This window comes from Calidris pugnax, unplaced genomic scaffold (genome assembly GCF_001431845.1).
Source record: "Calidris pugnax isolate Ruff unplaced genomic scaffold, ASM143184v1 scaffold273, whole genome shotgun sequence".
Lineage (NCBI taxonomy): Eukaryota > Metazoa > Chordata > Aves > Charadriiformes > Scolopacidae > Calidris > Calidris pugnax.
The window spans coordinates 13,133,816-13,140,845 of record NW_015094508.1 but is presented as its reverse complement, the minus strand read 5'-3'; positions in this window follow the sequence as shown (position 1 = coordinate 13,140,845).

Below are 7,030 nucleotides of genomic sequence, written 5' to 3'. Positions count from 1 at the left end.
GGAAACCAGCACGAGGAAAAAAAAAAACCGAAACCAACCAACCAAACAAAAAAACCCAAACAAAAAACCCCCCCCCCCCCCCCCCCGAAAAAAACCACGCAAACCCTTAGATTTTAAATTGACATTTTTTATTAGCCCACATAATAGCTCCCTCGGGATGTGGCAAACATTTTCTGTTCACGTTCGAGGGAGAGAAGTATAATTCAACACACAGAAATTGCAGCCTCCACACAGGGCATAAGACCCTTTAGTAGCAGTACCGAATGCAGGGAGCCCCTGTACAAGACATCAGCTATTGGATTTCAGCCAGTTCAAGAAAACTGGCATTTTGGAAATTGGTGAAGCAGTGGGAATAACACTTGCAGAAGGAACAGTGACTGCTACAGGAGCAAGAGCAGCATAAGTCTCTAGAGATCATGTCTGGAAAAAAATACAGGAACTCCTGGCTTAAGGTTTGCTCAACAAAAGCCAGAGCTTATCATCAGCAAAGCAATTCTAATTTGTAGCTTTTAAAGAGAAAGCTTTCCATTGTTTGGGAGAAAAAAAGAAAAAAAAGTTCATTTTCTTCAACCTGCTGTCCTGTAGCTGTATAGCCCAGCCTAATAGCACACTTGGGGAATGTCCCTGCTACATGTGCTCGCATGTAGCAGCCTTACTTAACAGCAGTAGCGACTTTCTTACAGATCTGGGGCTGAATGAAGAATGGCTCTCTGAGCTGACAGTTCCTTGAAGCCTGTGTTGTATTTTATTTATATATTCCGATGGAGTCCATACAGGTAAAACAGTCTAAAAAGGGAATAGGTGGCTGATACTTTCCTTTCTGTTTTTTGACTCTGATCAGATTATTCTTCCTACATGAGCTGTTGAATAAACAATTTTGCCTACTTTTTAAGAAAAAAAATCTTGCTAACTCCATCTCTCTTAGAAAAGTAGCTTGAGGCTTGGGGGTATTTCTGCTCACAATCATCTAGCAAGGTTAATTCTGTATGAAGAAGTTTGAGGATCAGAGGAGTCAGAGCCCAAGCTAATTTAAATGTACATATTAATATGAGTATGTAAGTACATATTTAAATGTAAATATATTTACAACTGTATATAGGAATGTAAATTAAAACAGTTCTGTTTACTCAAAACTGAGGGTGAGGATATCACCATTTACAACATTCTTTTGACAAAAGCATATTTTTACATACAGTGTTTTTAACTATGCTAGTGTTGTAGCTTTTGGTAGATCTGACTTGCTGTCTTGTTGACAACAACATGTTTTGCTAAGAGGCTTTTAAATTCTTGCCCATGGGGAATTTGAAGGGGCCAATTATGCCACCTCTGTACGTGTTACCACATAGCTGGCCTGTTGCTCTTCATGCAATATTCCATCTGTGTGAAATTGTATTATTCCACTATTTGGCTCTTTATTATCTTTTGCAAACTTAGATTTCATGCTTGCCATGCTAATCAGTCAGACATTAATATAAAAAAGCTCAAGCCTGTTCTGTGGCTGCTGAGCTGCTCCTACTTATAACATGCCTTTTTTTGAGCTTAGAAAGCATCATGATTTATGGCTGTTGTTTGTGAAGAAACATCAAAATCTCCCTTACTACCTTATCATTTGGTATCGGCCTTTCTTCAGATTCCATCAGATTCTGTATGCTTTGGACCTTTGCATCTTTTTTTCAGCCGTATCTCTTGACATCAGTAGCATTTGGTGCATTTTCTGTCCCGGTTACAAGGTCTTTGGGTGGCTGCTAAACGACTTGCTAAACCTGAGCTGCAGCACATCTCTCTCTCTCTCTCTCTCTTATAGGCTGACTTACCTTTTTTATCCAGATCTTTTTCTTTTTTTTTTTCCTTTTTCTTAAGTCTCCAATAGTCTCTTTCACTACTAAAAGGTTATATGAAAAAGAGACGGCTTGTTGTGGAGACAACCATTTTGATGTTTGTTTTGTTGTTCAGTGACTTCATGTTCTGTGTAAATATGCTAATGTGACCTGAATTTCTGATCCATTGCAGTTCTCTCTCTGTCACTCACTCTTTTTCGCACAAAGCTAGCCCTTAGAAAAGCATCAAATATTAGCATTAAAATACAATACTCAGGATATTTCAGTTAAAATGCAAAAATGTGTGGCCACGAATAATAAAAGTATTGAAATTGCAGTTCTGCAATATGAAAAGCATGTGCACAAACTGTCAACTTATACATGAGAACAAGAATGTGTGGCTTGAAAGAGTATGCTGAGAAGGATGCTGTTAAAAGCTAAGGAGTTTTATATACACAATTTTCTCTCATAATTTCCTTTCATCTGAGCAAAATTGGCACTGCAATTTTAAAATATTCCCTACCTGTAGTTCTGGCAATGTCTTTAAATAGGGTTCAGATTGGATTGCTGGTCTTTCCTTCCCAGATTCTTCTTTTCCTGCATTGTTATTATTAGGAAAGCCTACTGAGTTCTAAGTTATCTAATCTCCTAGATTAATCTGCTTGAAAAATTTCCATAATTTGGTTTGAAATGGATGTTTTCATCAATAAAATACCATATGCATTTGCTTTCTTTCCACAGAAATTTTTTACATGTGAAAACCCCAAGTCCATTTACTTGAATCAAACTTTTACTCAGAGGATTGAAAGATTTGATGGCATGTGTATGCAAAATTTATTATGAAAACTTTTTACTTGTTTCCTTGTAAGTGGAATTTCCGTGGCCTGGGCAGCGGAGTCTTTGGTGTATTGCAACAATTTATGAATTTGTCCAAATGAGGACTGATTCTGGTTTTGCCTATTAGCGTATCATTGACCCGTTGGGTAAAGCTAAAAATTCCAGCCATTCTGATTTAATTCTATTACCTGCAAATGACGTTACTTTGTGTAAACTTTCTTTAAATTGACTGCTCTGTGGATATTTATTCACACATATTCCTGCCAACTCCAGCGTGCATGAATGCAAAGAAGGACACAAAGCTACAAGAAAGACGTGGTTCATGGCCCATGCTGCCTGGAAATTGTGTAGGAGTTTACATGGGGTAAAATTGTGCAAGGGATTGCTCTAGCAGTTTTACAAGCCATACAGTTACTTTTCGTGTCCAGCAATGTTCTCAAGGCTTTTCAATTTGCTTTGTACAGGCACATCCATCCTGGTCAAACTCGGGAGGTTTGTTTGTCTAGACCTATATCTTTACTCTGGCAGTGGTAAAGCTGTTCCTTGGTAGATTACATTTCTTGAGGCACTGCTGTTCTTGCTTTTCACTTTATCCAGTCCCCTGTGGGTAAAGCAAATGCAAAATGGCTGAAGGATGCTATTATTTTGATTTGTAGCATCATTCCTACATCCTGAGTACATAAAAGTGATTCCACAGCATTTAAGTCAATTATGATTCAGGCCTCTATATAGACTTCAATATCAACAATAATTACCTTTGTTTTCTTTAACTATACATATATACCCATGCAGATATATTTTTTAATTTTGATTGGCAAGTTGCTGTTTGAATACAGGAAAGTGGGGACCATTGTTTTATATACACAAAGATTGTCTAAACTTGCAGAGATGGCTGAGCAAGTAGAGCTCAGTCGTGAACAATGATTTATTCCAGTGCTCTGCTGAACAGACACTACTGAATCCTGTGGGTGGTTTTACAAAAAAAATACGAGTCAATGTCTACTGGAAAGTTAAGTTTCTGTGATCAGAACAGACTCAAGACCAAGCTACTTGAGGTGCAAGGTTTGTGGTTTAACATACTCCATTCCACCAGCCCCAAACAAGGATTTGATTAAATACTTGTACTTGCTCTTTTTTTTCTTTTTTTTTCTTTTTTTTTTTCTTTTTTTTTTCCCACCAGAAACTTTCTCTGGGCAAATAACTATATCCAAAAACTTTTCTAACTGTAAAAGCCATTGCCAGTTAATCACAGCTGTGTCAGTTTAAAGATGTGATTTCCACAACTTAGTCCTTTGGATTTATGATGCCTTCTATGATTTTTATTTTTCCCCCACATTATGAATGCCTCATTTCTCTTGAGGGCCATAAAAACTTGAAAGGTATAGTAGCAATATGCAACACAGACTTCCTTGCACCCTCTTGCTGGTCTGCATAAAACTTGAATTGAGGTACTCATTTCCTGCAGTGATTAATCAACATAATGTGATCACTTGATGAAAATCATGCTATAGTAGTTAGATATTTCGAAGGGGGATGTTGGGGAGGGTTTTTTTGTTTCACTGAGCCTTTTCAGCAGTAAGTGAAATTTATCTTACTCTGCTGGTTTGAGCTCATCTCTGTATCTTTACTTTTGATTTGATTTCTTTAGGTCAGGATGTTGAGCCAACCACCTAAGGCCTACTTAACTGAGGAAGGAATTTTACTTACAGGATTGTTCCTACAGTGTCCATACTGGGCCAGATTGCTGGCATGAGTAAGCCTGGGCAAGAACTGCTTTTCTGAGCTGTTTTTTGGTGGGCAGGATTTGCTTCCTGCAGGGCGTACCAGAAAGCGTGCCTGGAAAATTGGCCATTACTGCAAATTCCCTCTGAACCAAGGGCTATCATCAGTCACACTTGAGCCACAGGGTCTTTCACCTTCTTCTATTTGCCCAGCTGCATTTGGCCTTGTCTTCTGGAAGTTCAAGCTGAACTATTTCTTTTAATTCAACTCCAGCAGCTCCAAAGGCTCACATAGGGTGAAGCATGCACTCTTGTTCAATAAAACAGTTCTGTGCTCACATTTTAAATAATTGCATAAAAGTTATTTTTTCAATTCTGTTTGGGAAATACACCCTGTCATGACCACAAAAATGATCAATGGATCATAGAATCATTGAGGTTGGAAGAGACCCTTGGGATCATCGAGTCCAACCGTCAACCCTACTCTACAAAGTTCTCCCCTACACCATACCCCCCAACACCACATCTAAATGACTCTTAAACGCATCCAGAGATGGTGACTCACCCCCCTCCCTGGGCAGCCTATTCCAATGCCCGACCACTCTTTCTGTGAAAAATTCTTTCCTAATGTTCAGTCTAAACCTGCCCTGTTGGAGCTTGAAGCCGTTCCCTCTCATTCTGTCACTAATTACCTGTGAGAAGAGACCAGCACCGACCTCTCTACAGTGTCCTTTCAAGTAGTGGTAGAGAGTGATGAGGTCTCCCCTCAGCGTCCTCTTCCTCAAACTAAACAGTCCCAGCTCCATCAACCACTCTCTGTAAGACTGATGCTCCAGACCCTTCACCAGTTTCATTGCCCTCCTCTGCACTCGCTCCAGCATCTTGATATCTCTCTTGTATTGAGGTGCCCAGAACTGGACACAATACTCGAGGTGTGGCCTTCTGAACAGCTCTCCTATGAGGACAGGCTGAGAGAGCTAGGCTTCTTCAGCCTGGAGAAGAGAAGGCTCTGGGGAGACCTTATAGCAGCTTTCCAGTACCTGAAGGATACCTACAAGAAAGCTGTAGAAGGACTTTTTACAAGGGCATGTAGAGATACGATGAGGGGTAAAGGTTTTAAACTGAAAGAGGGTAGATTTAGATTAGATATTAGGAAGAAATTCTTTACTGTGAGGGTGGTGAGGCACTGGAACAGGTTGCCCAGAGAAGCTGTAGAGGCTCCATCCCTGGAAGTGTCCAAGGCCAGGCTGGATGGGGCTTTGAGCAACCTGGTCTAGTGGGAGGTGTCCCTGCCCATGGCAGGGGGGTTGGAACTCGATGATCTTCAAGGTCTCTTCCAACTCAAACCATTCTATGATTCTAAGTAACTAGCACAGTAAAGCAAGTATTTTCTGGGTTTTATCATTGATTGTGTGGGCAGAGAGGAGAGCCCTTCCTCAACAATACCAACAGTACAAAATGGTCCCCAAGGAAAGCTGGCTCAAGCACAATGCTGAGGATATATTCCTTCAGCCCCTTGCTGGAACTCAGGCCTGAGAGTCCTGGCTGACACCAGCTGTCAGTAGAAAAGTTCAGGAGAGAGGGAAGCTAATCTGTGAAAGAGAAAACCATGATTTCATAGAATGAGAACTGCAGAAAAGTGAGTGTTTGGGCAATGTGTTTTCTGCCAGCGTACCAGTGAATGACTGGGTTCTGGGTAGTGTTCTGGTGATGGAGAAGAGTGTGTGCAATGTTATGTGCCCAGTTATTTTCCATATAAACAGCAGTGCTATCTTTATAGTTGTACTTTTCTCATAAAACTAACTTCAAAAAATCATTCTCATAGGACTTACTTTCTTTAGCCCGGCTTCTGAACTTTGTAAATATCCAAGATTGAGAATAAACCTTGTTACTGGAATTCCTACGGGAGACTGGACTATTGGGGCATTTTCTAAAGCTGGAAGAAAAGACAAGTCATGCCAAAGAAAGGGTCACAGATGTCCCCCACAACCTGGTCTGTTCTTCCCAGTGGAGCAGATATGAAATTTAATTATTTCAATCTAAGGAAGAAAAACATAAATCCAAGTCTCCTACTAGTGATAAACTATAGTGCTTCTTCATAAAAGACCGTGTCATCTTTGGCAATCATTAAAAAAGAAAATGATATGTGCTCAGCTTTTCTAAAGAATAGGTATAACATACCTACCTTTGGTGCTCCCTATTATAGAAGTACGTGCCTACAGCTGCCCAGCAAGCATCTAATCTCTGGAAAAGTACCACCTATTGCACGTTTTCTGAATTCTAAGTACATATTAGTTTGTATATAGATTTAAAATGTCTTTTTACTAGGTGCAGCTGCATCCACACACTGTACTGGAGCACAGTCACTCTGGTCTGACTATTACTATACAGCTATCATAATCATCTTCATGCTTTCTGCGTTGTAATCCCAGCTTTTCCAAACAGACCTTGTTAGACTTCTGAAATTTTTCCAGGACCTAAGTGTTAATCAGGAGGGAGGGAAATAATGGTGGACTATAAAGTTGAGGCTTCAGTTTTGAAATAATTTATCTCCTTCTCCCAGAATGGACTCATTTATACCTTTGAAAGCAACTCAGCAACTTATTTGTTCCTGTCATCTGCGTAAAGCATTGTGTTTTGCTTGCTTCCTTAAGG